This window comes from Macrotis lagotis, chromosome 6, assembly GCF_037893015.1.
Source record: "Macrotis lagotis isolate mMagLag1 chromosome 6, bilby.v1.9.chrom.fasta, whole genome shotgun sequence".
NCBI lineage: Eukaryota > Metazoa > Chordata > Mammalia > Peramelemorphia > Peramelidae > Macrotis > Macrotis lagotis.
Window position 1 is genome coordinate 145,141,727 of NC_133663.1, and position 18,266 is coordinate 145,159,992.

The following is an 18,266-nucleotide window of genomic DNA, read 5'->3' on the forward strand; positions in this document are numbered from 1 at the left end:
TTATATATAATATTAAATGTAGAAAGGATTTTTGAGATACTAAATACAACTCACTTTTTCACCTATTAGAAAATAGCATAAATATGTGTAGTGATTTGTACCATTTGTATCATAATAATGAAAAGGAATCAGAAGTAGAAGCCAATCTGTCAATTTCATATTATTGTTTTTCTTTATTCTTTAATTAATTGAAATATTGCCTCTCAATTTTCAAATTGTTTTTGAGGCTAAGATATTATTACTGTCCATTTCCTCCTATTCCTTCCTCAGTGAACCAGTTGAAATTTCAATAAGTAGTGAATTAATTCAGCTCTATTTGTTACTAGAAATGGGAATAACAATGAAAAATATAGAAGTTTTTCTCTTCTCAAATATCAAATAATGTGATTTGTCCCTCCCTCTCTTCAAGTATAAAATAAGTGTTCTAGATGCTTTGAACCCATGACTGTCTCTAATTCCATTTTACACACAACTTCATAATAAAAAACACAGTGTTATAACTAATTGGCTTCATTTTTTCAAGTTATCTTCCACTGAGGAATATTAGTCTAAAATGATTAGAAACCTTTCATTGATACCATGAATCTAGATTTATAAGTTATGAAAAGGCAATAATTGTCAGGGTGTTCCATAAAATCAAAATAGAATAAAATATACTTTTTAGTGTCAAGAAGATAGTTATTTCTTTATGTTTTTGGCCTAGTATTTCTTTACACTTTTTATGTTGAATAACTTGCTATATCATATAACAAGTTATATTTTAAGCTTTCGTGATTCTTGCCCCATAGTCTTAATTGTAACATAAACATAGAAACATTTTGCTTACCTCAGTTATTTTAATTATAATAACTAAAATAAAGAATATAATCAGTCTTTACTAAGTTATTGTAATATTACAAATATTAATATGTAATAAATAAAAAATTATATTAATATTTATATTATTTAACATTATACTAATATATATGATGTATTCATATATAGGCACACATACACACACACCTATATATGTGCACATATATACAGAAATAAACATTTGTGTTGATATGTATATTGACATTCTCACATCTATATATCTATACCTATATCACACAAATCTATGTGCAGATGCCTAAAGATAAATTCTGGGCTGTTAGGTGATATTATAGTTAGATCACTAGGTCTATGTGATCATGGACAAATTACTTAACCCTGTTTTTCTCCCTTTCTTTATATGTAAAATAAACTGAGGAAGGAAATAATAAACTACTCTAATATCTTTGCTTAAAAAAAAAAAGCCATAATGGGGTCATAAAGGTCTAGAACTGAAACAACTGAGCAACAGCTACCACAACAAAAAGATACATGCAAATCTATTTATATGCAAAATCTGTGTGTATATTCATGTTGGTACATGTTTAAAAACAAACTCTTCAGAAAAAAGTATATACATATATATGACTCTTAAGTTTTTCATATTCTTTGTATTTCTATATCATTTTCTTGATCTTAGGCAATCATTAATACAATAAACCAAACCTTGATTTGTACCATTTGATGATTTTTGAGATGTAAATACTTGCAATATAAATTTAACAGTCACCTCTCTTAATATATCATATACATACACATATATGTATATATGTATATATACACGTATGTATACATACATCCACAATATATGTGAACACATTTCTTATAGATTTGAACAGTTAATATATGAATATATGTGTTTATGTGTGCATGCATGTCTACAAACTACAGGTTTTTCTCCCTTCTTTAGAAATATTATCAACATATTTTCTCCTTGTTATGATTTCTTCCATTCCCAGAGCAACTTTAGTGTCATGATTTAAAAATAGTCACACTCAAGAACATTAAAACTTGACATAGAAGCTGACAAATACCAGTTAATATTACAGACATATTGAAGCACTGGAAATATTCAAAGCCTGTCTTGCCTGTCTTATAATAGAAATGGATTAAAATGATCATTCCAGTGAATACACCATCATATTGTTTCATAGAAATTGCAAATGAAAATAAATCTGGTGCAATTGCAATTTGGTTGAAAACTCTAATGTCTTCAGAAGTCTGAATGAAGACTATAGGGCTTGGTTCAGCTGTACTGTATGTTGATGAACACAAATGCAGGCATAACTCTACTATAACATTTTATACAGCATCTAGCTTAAATAAAGGTAAAGAATATATCACAATATACTGTTATTGTTGAAGAAATTAATTGTGGTCACTTTCCCAGTTGAAATTGTATATAGAATTATATTTATGATCATATTGATCACAACTGAAACTTAACAATCATGTCCTGAAACTTATATTTTCTTTGAAAACTATTTAGTCATGAATTTGTATTTTTACATTTACCCAACAAAGCATCTGTTCTTTGAATATGATTTGTGGGACAATTACTTTGAAAAAATATATATATATATTGACTGTCTTATGAATTTTCTTTGGTTTCATTCCAAATAAGTTAAGATTCAATATGAGATGGTTTTTCAGACATAATACAACTAAAACAGACAGATAGAAACTGTACAATAATTATAGAAACAATGTGTCTTCTGTGGGAAGCCACAGAAAGGCTGCATATTGCCATGAATTGTAGGGGCAGAATCAAGATGGTAGAGATAAGTGAGGAAAGTTTTGATAGGAAATTGCATAAAATCAAGCCTTTAAAAGAACTCCGAGCAACAGAATGATCAAAAAGACAAACTAACACAATTTTCTATCTTAAGTTAACTAAGAACTTCAGGAAAGGTCTGCTTCACTTGGAAATAAGAGTGCAGTAAAATATTGACAATTCACTGGGTGTTTGTTTACTATAGCAGCTATCATCACACAAGGCCCTTCCTTCAGGCCCAGAAGACTAGCTTTGAGAACTCAAGTCCTCAAGATTAATTGTAATAACCATAATCCTTGAACAATATGCAAGACTAGGCCAGTAACCCCAACACAGTGGACAAACCTGAGACCCTAGAACAGAAAATCATTGAGCAGGACCTTGGAACTATGAAAAGAATCTTGGGCCAGTGCCCCCTGACCCCCTGGAGCAGAACTCAAATTTTAAAAGTGAACAACAAAAAGAAAATTCTGACCATAAAATGTGTATATGGTGAAAGAGAAACACAAATCTGGAAGAGGCAACTGTGGCAAAATGTCTACATGTGAAGCTTCAAAATACAGTACAAAATGCAATTGGTTTCAAATGCAAAAATTTAATTGGAAAAGTAAAAAAGGATGTTAAAAATCATGTAAGAAAAGTCATGAATGTTCATCACTTCTGGCTAAGTATATTCTCTTGAATAGAGTTGCAATTCTCTAGAGTTATTAGAGTCTTTCTCCCAGTTGAGGGTAGAGCCAGATTCATCTTATTGTCTAACACTCTCATAAATGGCCAATTATATTCTCTCTAAGAGTTACAATTCTCAAGAGATATGAAAATCTTTCTCCCAAGTGGGGACATGTCCAGTTTCATCATATTGGATAGCAGGTTTTTTTTTTCTTTACCCTTCCTTTTTTTATTTTTCATGTTTGATGTCCTATTTTTCTATTTAGTTCTGGCATTTTCATCAGGAAATGTTGGTCATCTCTCATTTAATTAAATGTCCATCCTCTCCCCTGAAAGAGAAGGCTGAGCTTTGCCTGATACTGTATTCTTGGCTGCATTCAAAGCTCCCATGCTCTCTGGAATATCTCATTCCAAGCTTTTTGATCCCTTAATGTTGATGCCGTCAGGTAGTCCTTACTGTGTAATCCTTACTGAGACTACTTGATATTTAAATTGTTTTTTTCTGGCTGCTTGTAGGATTTTCTCTTCTATCTGATAGTTCTAGAATTTGACCACAACATTTCTTGGTGTTTTCATTTCAGGATTTCTTTCCAGAGGGAAATGATGTATTCTTTCAATAAACATTTTGCCCTCTGGTACCATGATATCCGGGCAGTTTTCCATCACTAAGTCCTGTAATACTAAGTCCAGGCATTTTTTCTCTTCAGTGTTTTCAGGAAGTACTATAATTCTCAGGTTCTCTCATCTTTATCTGTTCTCAAGGTTAGTGGTTTTGATGATTAGGTATTTATTTGTTTAAATCTGTTGATTTTGTTTAACAGAATCTTGTTGTCTCATGAAGTCATCAGTTTCCACAGATTCCATTCTTGTTTTTAGAGAAGAATTAACTTAATTTACCTTTTGCAACACCTTTTCCAATAGGTCAATTTTATTTTTGAAGGAGTTTTCCATTTGCCAAAGTGTAGTTTTGATAGAATTACTTTCTTTTGGCATTCACTCAATTGAGGATCTGAGAGAATTATTTACATTTGGTATTTTTCCCATTGTATTTTACAAGGATTTGTTTTCTTGTTGTGAGATGTTAATTTTCTCTTGCAACATGTCCATTTTTCCTTAAATTTCTATTCCCTACTTTGCCAATAGATTTTTGAGCTCCTTCCTTATTCCTTCAAGGAAGTCTTTCTGGACTGGAGACCAACTTATATTCTCCTGATAAGTTTAGATATCTAGAATGTGGTCCTTCCAAGTATTTCTCCATGGGTCACCCTTTCCCTTGGTTTTTCCTTCATTCTTCTATGATCTCTTGTTGGGAGAGGGACTGGCTCTCAGAGGTTTGCTTTTGAAGATCCCAGAGGCTTTGTTCACTTGGCTTAGTAACTCCAAGGTCCAGTCAGTAGGGGGTGCTTGTTTCTTTCCTCCGGAGTGATTGAAGCTCTTTCCCAATTCTGGAGGGAGTTAGGGGGGGAAGCAGGGTTTGATTTGACTCTGAACAATGGACTGGAAGTCAATCTCCCTTTCAGCTGAATGAACTCTTTAGTCCACATCTGAGACTGAGGGAGTGGGGGGTTGGCTACCCTTTGTTGCTGAAAGAAGTTCAGGTCCTGTACCAAGCTGAACAATTTCCAGGCATGCAGACCACCCCCACCCCTGCCAAAAACTCCTTGGCTAAAGTTGCTTCTCAGACCCACCTTTCACCAAAGTTTGTGCTGCTAACATAGATCCTCTCGTTTCTGCCCACAGTTATCCCTGTCCTGGCCCTCTGTTCTCTGCTTCCAGTTCACCCATAATCCCCTGAGATAGACTTTGTCAGTAGGTTTTCTCCTAGGTTCTTTTTCTGGGATTTGTCAATCGAGTTTCTGTTAAGAGGTTTCTTTCATGTTATTTTTGAGGGGACATCAGGTGCTTTTAACACAATGCCTGTCTTCTTGACTGGTAGTCTCTGGCAGTTTCTAATGGGGTAAAACACATTATATTAAGAGATACAAAAGACCTATTGCAATAGAGGGGAAGAAAGAAGGTTAAAACCAGGTAAATATTTTCTCATCAGACTTGGCTTAAAGATAACTTACACACACACACACACACTCAGTTAAGTTAAGACACATCTTACATTTCAAGTATTAAAAGGGGAAAAGGGGAAGGGGGTGGGAAAAGGGAGAAAAAGTAGAACTAACAGAAGGAAGGAATGGAGGAAAGGGGAAAAGGGAAAGATAAATAAAAGGGGAGGGAGTTGATATAGGAGGGTAAACACACAGAAGGAGGCAGTATTCAGAAACAAAATATTGGGCAATATGGACAAAGGGAAAAAAGGGGGAAAATATTAACAAAGGGAAGATAACATGGAGGGGAATTCAGAGCTAGTAATTATAACTTTGAATGCGAATGTGATGAACTCTTCCTTAAAACATAAGTGAATAGCAGAGTGGATTAAAAACCAGCATCCTACAATATGCTGCTGCAAGAAACTCACTTGAAGCAGAGATATGCATATGGAGTAAAGGTAAAAGGTTTAAGCACAAAATATATTTTGCTTCAGCTGAAGTGAAAAAAGCAGGGGTTGCAATTCTTATCTCAGCAAAACAACTGCAAAAATAGAAAGCATTAAAAGAGACAAGGAAGGAAACTATATCCTTCTAAAACGTACCATAAACAATAAAGTAATTTAAATACTAAATATGTATGCACCCAATGGTACAGCATCCAAATTCTTAGAGGAGATGGTGAAGGACTTACTGGAAAACATAGACAGCAAATCTTGAGTAGTGAGACAACTCAACCTCCTGCTCTTAGATTTAGATAAATCTAATCATAAAATAAACAAGAAGGAAGTTAAGAAGATCAATAGATCATTAGAAAACTTAGATATGATAGACTTATGGAGAAAATTGAATGAGGATAGAAATGAATATAATTTTTTTTCTGCAATACATGGCACTTACACAAAAATTTACCAACTTCTAGACTATAAAAACCTAATGACTATCATAAAGGCAGAAATAGTGAATTCATGTTTATCAGATAAAAATGAAATAAAATCATAGCCAATATTGGGCTAGGGAGATATAGACCCAAAACTAATTGGAAAATAAATACTTTCATTTTAAAGACTGAGTGAAACAAACAACAAATTGTAGGAAGTATCAATTATTTCATACTAGATAATAACAATAATGAAACAACATACCAAACAACATGCCAAATCTGTGGCTATCAGGGGATATATTATATCTTTTTATACACCCCCCCATATATATATATATATATATATATATATATATACATACATACATACATACATATATATATGTATAGACATATATAGATATGGATATGTTTTAGATGTTTAAATACTTACATGAATAAATTAGAGAAAGAGGAAATCAATGAACTAAATAAGCAACTAAAAAATTAGAGTAAGAAAAAATTAATAACTCCCAATTATATACCAAATCAGAAATTATAAAAATAAACATGAAATTAATAAAATCAAAAGAAAGAAAACTATTGAATTTATATAAAAGCAAGAGTAGATTTTATGAAAAAAATAAAATTAATAAACCTCTGGTCAATTTGATTAAAAAAAGAAAAAGAAAGAAAAATTGCTACTATAGTAAACAAAAAAGGTGAACTCACCACCAATAAGGAGGAATTTAAATTAATAATTCAGAATTATTTTGCCCAATGCTACAAAATTAACTTGGCAGTCTAAGTGAAAAGTATGAATATTTACAAAAATATAAGTTGTCCAGGTTAAGTAAAGAGGAGATTAATTATCAAAATAACCATAACTCAGAAAAAGATATTCAATAAATTATTAATGACCTCCACAAAAAAAAATCTCCAGGCCCAGATGGATTCAAAAGTGAATTCTATCCAACATTTAATGAACAATTTGTTCCAATTCAATATACACTCCTTGGAAACATAGGTGAAGATGGAACTCTATCTAACTCTTTCCATGACACCAATACAGTGCAGATACCTAAACCAGGAAGAGGTAATAAAGGGAAAGAAAATTATAGACCTATCTCCTTGATGAATATAGATGCAAAAATCTTAAATAAAAATCTTAGCAAATCAATTACAAGAAGTTATTACTAGGAGAATACATTATGACCAAGTAGTACTTATCCCAGGAATATAGAGTTGTTTCAATATCAGGAAAACTGATAGTACAATTAACTATATCAATAACAAACCTATCAGAAATCACATGATTTTATAAATAGATGCTGAAAAAGCTTTTGACAAAATACAGCTTACATTCTTACCAAAAAAAACACAAACAAACTAGAGAGTGTAGGAATAAATGAATTGTTCCTTAGAATAATAAGAAGTATCTATCTGAAACCATCAACAAGCATTATATGCAATGGGGATAGGCTGGAGGAATTCCTAATAAGATCAAAGGTGCAACAAGGATGCCATTATCACCACTACTATTCAATATTGTATTAGAAATGTTAGCCTCAGCAGTAAGAGAAGAAAAAGGAAATTGAAGGAACTATAATTTGTGAGGAAGAGACAAAACTCTCTTTGTAGATGGCATGATAGTATACCTAGTGTCCAAAAAATCATTGAAAAAAATTATTAGAAGTAATTAGAAATTTTAACAAACTTGCAGGATATAAAATAAGCCCTCATAAATCCTCAACATTTCTATATATGATGAGCAAGATACAGTAGAAAGAATTAGAAGGAGAAATCCCATTCAAGGTAACCTTAGACAATATAAAATATGTGAGTCTACCTACCAAGGCAGATTCTAAAACTTTTTTTAGGTTTTTGCAAGGCAATGGGGTTAAGTGGCTTGCCCAAGGCCACACAGCTAGGTAAATGTTAAGTGTCTGAGGCCGGATTTGAACTCAGGGACTCCTGCCTCCAGGGCCAGTGCTCTATCCACCTAGATGCACCGCTAAAACTTTTTGAAAATAATTACAAAACACTTCTCACACAAATAAAATCATATTTAAATCACTGGGTAAACATTAACTGCTCATGGATAGGTTGAACTAATATAATAAAAATGTCAATTCCACCATAACTAAACTACTTCTTTAGTGCCTAGCAATCAAAATTCCAAAAAGTTACTTTAATGAGTTAGAAAAAAATTTTAATTAAATTCATATGGAGAAATTAAAAAGTCAAGAATTTCTAGGAATTCAATGAAAACAAGTGCAAAAGACTGTGGCTTGGCCTTACCAGGTCTAAAATTTTACTATAAACATCAGTCTTTAAAACTGTCTGGTGTTGGCTAAGAAATAGAGTGGACCAGTGAAATGGATTAAGTGCAATAGTAGGAAATGATCACAGTAATCTGCTGTTTGATAAACACAAAGAGTGCAGTTATTGGGATAAAAACTCTCTGTTAAAACACCTTGGGAAAATTAGAAGTTATTATGGAAGAAAGTTGGATTAGATGCACACCTCAAACCCTACACTAAGATAAGCTCAAAATGATAAAGGATTTAGACATCAAAAACACTATTATAAGAAAACTAGAAGATCAAAGAGTAGTATACCCGTCAGATCTATTGAAAGGGAAGCTGTTTAACAACACTGAAGAGATGGAGAAGTCATGAAAAACAAACTAGATAATTTTGATTATGTTAAATTAAAAAAGCTTTTGCACAGACAAAACCACTGTAACCAAGGTAAAAAAAAATGTAGTTAATTATGAAACAATTTTTAACTAGTATTTCTGACAAAGCACTAATTTCTAAAATATAGAGAGAACTGAGTAAAAATTTTCAAAAACAAAAACAAAAACAAGCCATTCCTCAATTCACAAATCGTCAAAGGATATGCAAAGGCAATTTACAGATGAAAAAATCAAAGTGATACATAGTTATATGAATAATTTCTCTAAATCACTAATTATTAGAAATTACAAATTAAAGCATCTCTGAGATACCACCTCACACCACTCAGACTGGCCAATATGAACAGAAAGGATAATGATCAATGTTGGAAGGGATGTGGGAAGTCTGGGACACTAATGCACTGTTGTTGGAGCTGTGAACTCATCCAACCTTGCAGGAGAACCATATGGAATTAAGCCTAAAGGGCAATAAAAATGTGCATACCCTTTGATCCAGCAATACCACTACTGGGTCTATACTATGAAGAGATTATGAAAAAGGGTAAAAACATCACTTGTTCAAAAATAATCATAGTAGGCCTGTTTGTAGTGGCAAAGAATTAGAAATTAAGTGAAGGTCCTTCAATTGGGGAATGGCTTAACAAACTGTGGTATATGGAACACTATTGTTCTATTAGAAACCAGGAGGAATGGGAATTCAATGAAACCTGGAAGGATTTGCATGAATCTATGCTGAACAAGATAAGCAGAAACAGTAAAGCATTGTACAGCTAACAGCAATAAGGTGGTGATGATCAACCTTGATGGACTCGCTCATTCCATCAGTGCAACAATCAGGGACAATTTTATGCTATCTGTGATGGAGCATAACATCTATATTCAGAGAAAGAATTCTAGAGTTTGAAGAAAGACCAAAAACTATTACCTACAATTTAGAATAAAACAATTATCTTATTATATTATTTTGTTATCCCTTATACTTTAATTTTCTTCTGTAAGGATATGATTTCTCTTTCATCACATTCAACTGAGATCAATATATACCATGGAAACATTGTGAAGACTACCAGACAACCTTCTGTGGATCTTGGGGTGAGAGAATCAAGAATAAGGGGAAAAATTGTAAAACTCAACATAAATTTTTTCTTTAAAAAAAGTATCAACTACACAACAACATTGAGTGAAATCTTCCTTAAAGAAAAGATGGACATTCAACAAAATATGAAAGTTTCAAATGTTCTTGATAAAAAAAAGTAAACCAAAAACAGAAACTAAAAAAAATGAATGGCAGCAATCTTGGTCTCTGAAAAAGCAAAAAGAAATATAGGAAATTAAAAAAAATCAAGGAAAGAGACTCCATCTTGCTTAAAGGTGCTATAGACAATGAAGGAAAATCAGTATTAAATGTATAAGTACCAAGTAACATAACATCTGAATTCTTAGAGGAGAAGTTGTAAGTTAAACAAAAAATAGTCACCAAACTATAGAAAGGACTTCAGCCTCCTTTCAAAAGAAATAAATAAATCTAACAAAACTATATAAACAGGGAAAAAGGGAAGAAGGTGAATAGAATATTAGGAAAGTTAGCTATGATAGAACTTTGGAGCAAACTGAATGGAGATAAAAGAAACTTTAACATTTTCTCATGCAAAGCACCTACACAAAAATTGGCAACTTATCAGGAAATAAAATCCTCATAATCAAATACAGAAAAAGAGAAATATTAAATGCATCCTTTAAAATCATGAAGCAATAAAAATTTCATGTAAGAAATATCGACAAATATAGCAAGATAAGACAATAAGATATCAGTTTTTTCTAAATTAAAGGTAAAAGTCCTTGAACTTTGTTCAAACTCCACAGTTCTTTTTCTAGTTACAGATGGTATTCTCCATTGCAGAGAGCACCAAATTCTTCCTTACAGTTGCACTGATGGAATGAGTGAGTCCATCAAGGTTGATCATTGTCCCCATGTTGCTGTTAAGGTCTATAGTGGTGCTCTGGTTCTGCTCATTTCACTCAGCATCAGTTCACGCAAATCTCTCCAGGCTTCCGTGAATTCCCATCCCTCCTGTTTTCTAATAGAACAATAGTGTTCCATGACATACATATACACCAGTTTGCTAAGCCATTCCCCAGTTGAAGGTTATTTATTGATTTCCAGTTCTTTGCCACCACAAACAGGGCTGCTATGAATATTTTTGTACAAGTTATGTTTTTACCATTTTTCATCATCTCTTCAGGGTATATACCCAGTAGTGGTATTGCTGGATCAAAGGTTAGGCACATTTTTGTTGCCCTTTGGGTATAGTTCCAAATTTCTTTCTAGAAAGGTTGGAGGAGTTCACAGCTCCACCAATGATTCATCAGTGTTCCAGATTTCCCACAACCCATCCAACAAGGATCATTATCCTTTCTGGTCATATTGCTCAGTCTGAGAGTTGTGAGGTGGTACCTCAGAGAAGCTTTAATTTACATTGCTGTAATAAGTCAAGATTTAGAGCAATTTTTTTCAAATGATTATAGATTGCTTTGATCTCCTCATCTGTAAAATGCCTTTGCATGTTTTTTGACCATTTGTCAATTGGGGAGTGGTTTTTTGTTTTAAATTGACTCAGTTCTCTGTATATTTTAGAAATGAGTCCTTTGCAGAAACATTAGTTGTAAAGATTGTTTCCCAATTTACTACATTTCTTTTGATCTTGTTTACAGTGGTTTTCTCTGTGCAAAAGGTTTTTAATTGAATGTAATATAAATCATTTAGTTTGTTTTTCATGATGTTCTCCATCTCTTCCTTAGTCATAAACTGTTTCCCTTTCCATAGAATTGAGAGGTAAACTAGTCCTTGATCTTCTAATTTGCTTCTAGTATTTTTTTATGTCTAAATTTTGTATCCATTTGGATCTTATCTTGGTATAGGGAGTGAGGTGTTGGTCTAATCTAAGATTCTTCCATGGCAACTTCCAATTTTCCCAGCAGTTTTAATCAGAGAGTTTTTAATCCCAATAGCTGGATGCTTTGGGTTTATCAAACAGCAGGTTTCTATAATCATTTCCTGCAATTGCACGAAATATGTTCCTCTGGTCCAACACTGTTCTTAGCCAATACCAGACAGTTTTGGTGACTGATGCTTTATAATACAATTTTAGAACAGGTAGGGCTAAGCCACCTTGTTTTGCACTTTTTTTCATTAAATTCCTGAAAATTTTTGACTTTTTATTTCTCTATCTGAATTTACTTACAACTTTTTCTAACTCATTAAGATATTTTTTTTAATTTTGATTGGGAGGACACTAAATACATAGTTTAATTTTGGTAGGATTGTCATTTTTGTTATATGAGCTCTACCTACCCATGAGGAGTTGATATTTGCCCAGTTATTTAAATCTGATATAAATTGTGTGAGAAGTGTTTCATAATTGGTTTCAAAAAGTTTCTGAGTCTGTCTTGGCAAATAGACTCCCAGGTATTTTATATTGTCTGAGCTTACTTTGAATGAGATTTCTCTTTCTAGCTCTTCCTGCTGTATGTGGCTAGACAGAAAAGATGAGGATTCATGAGGGTTTATTTTATATCCTACAGCTTTGATAAAATTGCTAATTGTTTACAGTAATTTTTGGAAGATTCATTTGGATTTTCTAGGCATACCATCATGTCATCTGAAAAGAGTGAGTGTTTTGTCTCTACGTTCCCAATTCTAATTCCTTCAATTTCTTTTTCTTCTCTAATTGCTCAAGAACAACTCTAATATGATATTGAATAGTAGTGGTGATAATGGGCATCCTTATTTCACCCCTGATCTTATTGGGAATGCCTCTAGCCTATCCCCATTGAATTTAATGCTTGATGATAGTTTCAGATAGATACTGTTTATTATTCAAAGGAACAGTCCATTTATTCCTACACTCTCTAGTGTTTTTTTTAGTAGGAATGGGTGTTGTGGTTTGTCAAAAGCTTTTCAGCATCTATTGATATGATCATATAATTTCTGATAGGTTTGTTGTTGATATAACTGATTTCATTACAGTTTTCCTAATATTGAACCAACCCTGCATTCCTGGGATGAATCCTATTTGGTCAAAAGGTATTAGCCTAGTGATAACTTGTTGTAATCATTTTGATACGTTTTTATTTAAGATTTTGCATCTATATTCATTAGGGAGATAGGTCTAAAATTTTCATTCTCTGTTTTAACTCATCCTTGTTTAGGTATCATCACCATATTTTTTTTTTCGTTAAAAGAGTTACACAGATTCCATCTTGCCCTATATTCCCAAAAAAGTTTATATAGAATTGGAACCAATATTTCCTTAAATGTTTGGAAAAATACTCTTCTGAATCCATCAGTCTTTGGAGATTTTTTCTTAGGGAGTTCAATGATGTCTTGTTGAATTTCTTTTTCTGAGATAGGGTTGTTTAGGTATTTAATCTCCTCTTCATTTAACTTGGGCTACTTATATTTCTTCTAAATATTCATCAATTTCACTTAGATAGTTAAAGTTATTGGCATAGAGTGGGGCAAAATAATTTTGAATTATTACTTTAATTTCCTCCTCATTGGTGGTGATTTCACTTTTTCATTTATGATACTAGCAGTTTGGGTTCCTTCTTTCTTTTTTTAAATCAAACTGGCCAGAGGTTTATCAGTTTTATTGGTTTTTTTCCTTAAAAACAACTCTTGGTTTCATTTATTAATTCAATAGATTTTTTGCTTTTGATTTTATAAATTTCTCCTTTAATTTTAATTGTTTCTTATTTGTATTTAATTAGGGATTTTAAATTTGTTTTCTTTCTAATTGCTTTAGTTGCATATTTAGTTCATTGATTTCCTCTTTCTCTAATTTATTCATGTAAGCATTTAAAGATATAATATATCCCATGACAACTACTTTGAGTGAATCCCATAGGTTTTGGTATGTTGTTTCATTATTGTCATTATATAGGGTAAAATAATTAATTTTTCTATAATTTGTTGTTTGATCCACTCATTCTTTAAAATAAGGTTATTCAGTTTCCAATTAGTTTTGGGTCTATATCTCCCTGGCCCAATATTGCATATGATTTTTATTTCTTCGTGATCTGAAAAGACGTATTCCCTATTTCTGCCTTTCTTCAGTTGATCATTAGGTATTTATGACCTAGGATATGGTCAGTTTCTATGTAAGTGCCATGTACCGCAACGAAAAAGGTATATTCCTTTCTATCCCCATTTGGTTTCCTCCATAAGTTTATCATATCTAGTTATTTCTAACAACATATTTACCACCTTAACTTCTTTCTTGTTTACTCTATGATTTGATTTATCTAGGTATAAGAGTTGGAGGTTGAGTTCTGCCACTAGTAGAGTTTTGCTGTCTATGTCTTCCTGTAGTTCTTTCAGCTTCTCTTCTAAGAATTCGTATGCTATCGCATTGGGTGCATATATATTCAATACTGAAATCACTTTATTTTCTATGGTACCTTTTAGGAGCATATAGTTTTCTTCCTTATCTCTTTTAATGCTTTCTATTTTTGCAGCTGCTTTGTCTCAGATAAGGATTGCTACCTCTGCTTTTTTCACTTCAGTTGAAGCAAAATATATTTTCCTCCAAACTTTTACCTTTAGTCTATGTGTATCTCTGTGCTTCAAAGAGTTTCTTGTAAGCAGCATATTATAGGATTCTCGTTTTTAATCCACTCTGATATTTGCTTACATTTTAAGGGATAGCTCATCCCAATCACATTCAAAGTTATAATTACTAAATATTGCCCTCCAAGCTTTCTTCTCTGTTTGTATTTTTCCCTTTTTACTCCCCTTAATACATATTACCCAGGATTTTGTTTCTGAATACCACCCCTTCAGTGTGTTTGCCCCCCTATATCCACTCCCCTCTGTATTTTTCCCCTTTCCCCTTTAACATTTTCCCTTCCCTTCCTTCTCTTTGTTCCCCTTTTTCCTCCACTGCACTGTCTCCATCCACCCCTCCCCTTTCCTGCTTTTAATATTTGAAAGGTAAGATTTTTTTTATGTGTATAAGTTAACTTGAAGCCAAGTCTGATGAGAGGAAGATTCAGGTGTTTCTCTTCTCCTCCTTTCTTACCCTCTATCAACATAGGTCTTTTGTACCTCTCAATGTAATGAGATTTACCCCCATTCAATCCCCTCCTTCATCTAATCTCCTTCCTGTCCCCCTTTTTAAGGAGGAGGTGTTTTTAAATTTTTCTTTCTGAGACACAGAAAATTCTGAGTAGCCATGAGTATCTACTTCGACCTAAGTATGTTCTCTCTAATAGAGTTACAATTCTTGAGAGTTATTAGAATCTTTCTCCCAAGCAGGATTATAGCCAGTTTCATCTTATTGTGTAGCAGTTTTTTTCTTTACCTCCCCTTTTTTACCTTTTATTTTACCTTTTATTTCTCTCTTGAACCTCCTGTATGATATCCAAATTTTCTATTTATCTCTTGTCTTTTTTTTTAATTTTTAAAAATTTTTTTTAGTTTTTTTTTTTGCAAGGCAAACGGGGTTAAGTGGCTTGCTCAAGGCCACAATACTAGGTAATTATTTAGGTAATTAAATTATTTAGGTAATTAATTTAATTTATTTTAATTTAATAATTAATTTAATAATTAATTTTAATTTAATAATTAATTTAATAATTAATTTAAATTATTTAGGTAATTAAAAACTGAGACCGGATTTGAATGCAGGTACTCCTGACTCCAGGGCCAGTTCTTTATCCACTACACTACCTAGCAACCCCTAGCTCTTGTCTTTTAATCAGGAATTTTTGGAATTCTTCCATTTCTTTAAATGGCCACCATTTCCCCTGAAAAGGAAGGTTCAGCTTTGTAGGATAGTGAATTATTGACTGCTTTTCAAGCTCCCTTGCTCTTGGGAATATATTGCTCCAGGCCCTTTGATCCCTTAATGTTGATGCAGCCAAGTCCTGAGTAATCCTTACTGGTGCTCCTTGGTATTTAAATTGTTTCTTTCTGGCTGTTTGCAGGATTTTCTCTTTTATCTGATAGTTATGGAATTTGGCTGCAACATTCCTTCATGTTTTCATTTCAGGATCTCTTTCTGGAGCGTATTGGTTTGTTATTTCCTTCTTTTCTTTTCTCTTTTCTTTTCTTTTCTTTTCTTTTCTCTTCTTTTCTCTTCTCTTCTCTTCTCTTCTCTTCTCTTCTCTTCTCTTCTCTTCTCTTCTCTTCTCTTCTCTTTTCTTGTCTTTTCTTTTCTTTTCATTTTAAGATTTGCAATTCAAGAGGAGTTAAGTGGTTTTTCCAAGACTACATGGCTAGGTAATTATTAAGTGTGTGCACCGGGATTTGAACTCTGATTCCAGGGTTGGTGCTTTATCCATTGTGCCACCTAGCTGCCACAATGTATTCTTTCAATAACTACTTTGCCCTCTGCTTTCATGATATCAGGGCAATTTTCTATCACTAGATCCTGTAGTATAAGGTCCAGGCTTTCTTACTCTTCAATGTTTTCAGGAAGTCCAATAATTCTCAGGTTGTCCCTTCTTGATCGATTCTTGAGTTCAGTGGTTTTGCTGATTAGGTATTTTACATTTTCTTCTATTTTTTCTAATTTTTGGTTTTGTTTAACAGGTTCTTACTGTCTCATGAAGTCATTAGTTTCTGCAGACCCAATTTTTTTTACCTTTGCAACTACTTTTCCAATTAGTCAATTCTATTTTTGAAAGAGTTTTCCATTTGACCAATTGAGGTTTTGAGAGAATTCTTTTCTTTTTTGCATTTGCCTAATTGAGGATCTGAGAGAATTATTTTCATTTTCTATTTGTCCAGTTCATGAACTGAGAGAGTTATTCTCATTTTTCATTTGTCTAATTGAGGATCTGAGAGAATTATTCTCATTTTCTATTTAACTGTATTTTCCAATGATTTGTTTTCTTGTTGCAAGCTGATAATCTTTTCTTGAGTTTCTTTTCCCAAATTTTCCAATTGATTTTTAAACTTCTTCCTTATTTCTTCAAGGAAATCTTTCTGTGCTAGAGACCAGATCATATTCTCCTCAGAGGTTCTAGGTCTCTCTGAGTTAGGGTCTTTTCCTTCCAAGAGTTTTTCTATTAATCCACCTTTTTGCTGAGCTTTCTTCATTTTCCTAAGACCTTGAGTTGGGGACGGGCTGGTTCACAGAGCTTTGGTGCTGGGATCTCTAGAGGTTTTACTCAATTAGTGCAATATCTCCAGCTGGCCTGTAGGGGGTTCTGGTTGCTTTCTCTGGAGTGTCTGTGACCTTGTTCGAGGCCTTCTCCCTTGGCCTGGGGGGAGTGATTGAAGCTGTTAAATACTTTTGTCTTCAATCAGTGGTGGGCTTTACCCTGGGGTGAGGTCATCCCTCTTCCCATTGTCATCTGATAGGGCAGAAGTAGTATATAATTTTGTTTGTTCTGGGAAGAGGCTTCAGCCATAATGGAGGTGTGAACTCAGAGTTTCCCCAGACCAGAGGAACCCAGGGATGATATCTGCAGCTCTCCCACGCTGGAACTCTCCCCTGAGCCCTGTTGGCAAGCTCCACTTGGTCAGCACCAATACCAATGCTTCTGCTTCCTAGTTGACCCAAGCCCCCATGGTCTAGCCCCACCACTGATCATGCCGGTCCAGTTCTTGGCCTTCAGGCTCCTGGGCTCCCACTCTACTAATAATCAGGCTGATCTGTGGCTGATATACCTTCTGTACCCTGACTCACCCATGACTGTGGAAGACAAACCCTGAGAGAGATGGTCTTTCTCCTGGCTTTTCTTTCTCGGTTTTGTTGATTGGATTTCTGTTAAGAGGTTTGTTTCATATCATAGATGGGGAAAGGTCAGTAGATTTTATAACTGTGCCTGTCTTCTCTCTGCCATCTGGGCTTTAAGTCCTAATACCTCTTTTTTAGATCATGAGCATGAGCTAATCAAGAAATATTCAAGGACTGAGGCTTATTTCGTAAGGTCCCCTGAGCTTATAGCTACAGAGGAATGAAAGACCTCACTGTTTTCCCCTTTATGATATTTGTTTCTCATGATTTTTAGGCAGTATTTGAACTTGCCATTTGCAAATGAAGCCCAAATTTTCCATAAAAGCTTCTTTTATCAAGTTATTTTCCCATGTTTAAATTCAACAAATATGTTACCTACAAACATATTATTCACTTTGAAAGACTTATATCTGTTCAGCCCATTAACCAATGACAAATCCAGAGGGCTCATGATGAATAATACTATCCATCTCCTCAAAGAGTTATTAGTATGGAGAATTATTAATATATTTACATAGTGTGAGGATTTGTATTTCTTGACTTTTGCTTGTAATGAATTTTGTTTTTTCTTGCTTTTTCAATGTACTCCATTGAGGAAAAGAGAACTAATATAAAATAATAA